The sequence below is a fragment of the Mus caroli genome, chromosome 6 (genome assembly GCF_900094665.2).
Source record: "Mus caroli chromosome 6, CAROLI_EIJ_v1.1, whole genome shotgun sequence".
NCBI lineage: Eukaryota > Metazoa > Chordata > Mammalia > Rodentia > Muridae > Mus > Mus caroli.
Window position 1 is genome coordinate 42,435,141 of NC_034575.1, and position 3,602 is coordinate 42,438,742.

General features: G+C 48.5%; 1 pseudogene; it reads right to left on the minus strand.

Annotated features, from left to right (window-relative positions):
• Positions 1-2,513: 2,513 nt before the first annotated feature.
• Positions 2,514-3,392, minus strand: LOC110296096 (annotated as a pseudogene).
• Between the last annotated feature and the right edge of the window lie 210 nt (positions 3,393-3,602).

The following is a 3,602-nucleotide window of genomic DNA, read 5'->3' on the forward strand; positions in this document are numbered from 1 at the left end:
TCTGCCTCTGCCTCTGCCTCTGCCTCTGCCTCTGCCTCTGCCTCTGCCTCTGCCTCTGCCTCTGCCTCTGCCTCTGCCTCCACCTTCTGAATGTTGAGATTAATGTATGTGCCACTACACTCATCTGACACGGAGTATTTTTATAAAGTGACATTTAATATTTATGTAGCACTTATCTCCATTATTAAAACATTCTAAGGGCTGGAGAGATTTCTCAGAGGTTAAGAGCACTGAGAGGTTGTGAGTTTAATTCTCAGCACTCATATGATAGCTAACTACCACCTATAACTCCATTTCCAAGGAGAATCTACCACCTCTTCTGGCCTCCACAGGCACTGCAACGTGTGTGGTATAAAGACATACATGTGGGGAAAATATTCATACATGTAACCCCCCCCCCAAAAAAAATTGGTCAGGATTGGTGGTGCACACCTTTAATCCCAGCAGTCAGGAAGGAGGCAGAAGGCAGAAGCAGGTGGATCTGGGAGACTAGTCTGGTCTACAGAGTGAATTCTGGTACAACCAGGGCTACACAGAGAAACCCTGTCTTGGAAAAATCTTCTGCTGGGGAGCTAGTGAGCGACTAAGACCACACTCCAGCTCACCACCACCTTCCACCACCAGCACAGAGTCCTGTAGCTTCCTGCTCTCTTTCTGGGGTAGGCTGGCTGGAAGAAAGCCTGAGGGCTCCTGGTTCACATTCCTGCCTGCAGATATGAGGATGGGTTTTGCACGGGGTGTGAACACTCCAGCCTGCCAAGGCTTCGCTTAGCATCACATATTGTTGATGCTATTTGCTTTACAATCGGAGTGGAATTGTTTCTGTAGTACCACTTACTTAGCCTTCTGCCTGTTTTGAGAGTAAGGCTCCAGGGAAAGCTATTTTCTGGCCAGATCAGGTACCACTCCAGAGACCCATACATCTGAGTAGCTCATTGAAGCTGAAGAAGCTGATACTTAGCATCCAGGAGGCACCAGGTCTGCATCACTGTTCTCATCACAGGTCAAGGCTCTGGTCAGAGAATCCCCACCTGGGCCCAAGTTTCCTAGGGTTGCTGTAGCAAAGTATCACAAATTAGGTGGCCTCAACAGTAAATGTTTAATCTCCCATTTCTTGAGAACAGAGGTGTGGCATCAAGGTGAAGGCTCAAGTTTCTTTCCTTACCGCCTCTTCCTCACACCTGGGGATGGCTAGCAATTCTTGGAATTTCTTGCCTTGGAGACTAGATCAGCCCTGTATCTACTATCTTCTTCATGAGTTATTCTTTCTAACACTGAGTCTGTGTCTCTCCTCCCTCACAAAGAGACCAGCTGGCCTATCGACTTCCTCTGGACTTTATCAAGTGCAGCTGTACATTGCTATTTCCAAAGAAGAGCACAGTCGGATTAGAACCAGATTAGACCGTCAACATGTTTTGTTGTTTTTGGAGACAGTCACAGGTAACCCAGAGGACCTTGAACTCTCAATTCTCCTAAGTGCTGGGAGCAGGGGCATGTCCCACCACATGTGGCTTCAACAAATCCTTTTAGGCAACACAATTCAAAGTGTAACAGTGATCTTACCCCATGGTGAACACAAGTGTAGACACTGCCTGGTTGCCCAGAAGGTTGTAGTGTGACTGAAACACAAGGACACTCAAGTGGGAAACCCAGGATGGAGTGGAACATCTGGACTTCAGAACACGTGGACTCTAGCCCCAGTTTCCGAACTTGTAGTTCAGGATCCCAAACCACTGGCCGGTCTGGTGGCCCTTTTTTCTCCCCAGAATTTCAGTGAAAACTCAGATATTTATTAATTCTGTCTTTGTGGGGGGAGTCCCCACTATACCACAAACACTATGCCTGGGCATCTCTCTTCTAGGTTCCTCTCCTACCTCTCAGAAGTGCACAGCTATACTAGCCTCTTATACGGCACTGTTTCCCCTTGTTCTTGTAGCCATCTTCCCCCTAACCCCTCCCACCTTCCTATCTATTAGGTAATCTTTCCAAAGAACGAAGAGAATAGCCTGATCTCCAGCCATGCTCGCCGCTAAAGAGCATCCCCTCCTCTGTGTTCTCCACAGCGTCTAACTCACAACTACTTTTGCTTTTGCCTCACATCAGGCATTTCCACCTGTTAGCGCAAACATCCACAGGATTCCTGGCATCAGAAGACTAAATAATCTATTGTTCTGTTTCATGGAGGCACCCAAAGCCTACTGCCACAGTCACTGGCAGCCATTTTTTATTTACCCAGCAAACACTCACTGTTTAGGTTTTTTGTTTGATTGGTTTGTTTTGTTTTTAGCGGACTTAATTCATTTATTATTTTTTTTTCTTGTATTAAAAACCCTTATGTGGCCGGGAGTGGTGGCGCACGCCTTTAATCCCAGCACTCAGGAGGCAGAAGCAGGTAGATTTCTAAGTTCGAGGCCAGCCTGGTCTACAAAGTGAGTTCCAGGACAGCCAGGCCTATACAGAGAAACCCTGTCTCAAAAAACCAAAACAAACAAACAAACAAACAAACAAAACCCTTATGTGGTAGCCACAGCTGGAGCCTGGGTCCTCTGAACAGAGACTCTAGTGTGGGTTTTCACTAGATGATCAGTGAATTCCTGATAAGGAGACTTGGTGAAGACAGTCTATTTCCAGAGGTCAGGGGTCAGGTAGCTGCAAGTTTTGGAGATGGCATCAAAGGTGGCCTTGGCAAAGTTGCCCAGGGTGGTAGTGCAGCCTCTGGCTGAAGTGTAGCAGTCATCTATACCGGCCATCATCAGGAGCTTCTTGGGCACAGGAGTAGAGACAATACCTGTGCCTCTGGGGGCAGGGATGAGACGCACCAGCACAGAGCCACAGCGACCTGTCCCCTTGCATGGAACCGTGAGGGGCTTGCCAATCTTGTTCCCCAAGTAGCCTCTCCACACAGGGACGATGGAAAGCTTGGCCAAGATGATGGCCCCTCGGATGGCAGTGGCAACCTCCTTGGAGCACTTAACACCAAGACCAACGTGACCATTGTAGTCCCCAATAGCGACGAATGCCTTGAACCTGGTCTGCTGGCCAGCCCGAGTCTGCTTCTGCACTGGCATGATTTTCAGAACATCATTCTTTAGGGATGCACTCAGACAAAAGTTAATGATCTCAGATTCCTTAATGGGCAGGGAGAACAGGTAGATCTCCAAGGACTTGATCTTCATGTCCTTAACCACGCGGCCCAGCTTGGTGACAGGGATCCACTCCTTGTCTTCAGCTTTACTTCCACGAGCCCCAGGGCCTCGACCACGGCCACGGCCTCGACCATGACCGCGGCCCCTAAGACCACTACGGAATCCTCCGCGGAAGCCGGGGATGGCCTCCTAATCCTGGGCCCCGGGTCCTCCGGACCCTCCCGATGCATCGGTGTCATTCGACATTTGGTGTTTTCCTGAAGAAGAAGTGTTTAGTCTTCTTTAACGTAGTAATCTCAAATGAGTTTTTGGGATGACCTGCTCTAGTCTCATCTTAGCTACCCTTGACTTCTCTTCACTCCGTGAACTCATATTCTAAGTGCAACTGTGTCCAGGTTAGTTTTTTGTCAACTTGACAATGTACTAGGGAAGAAGGAATCTCAGCTGAGAACTGCC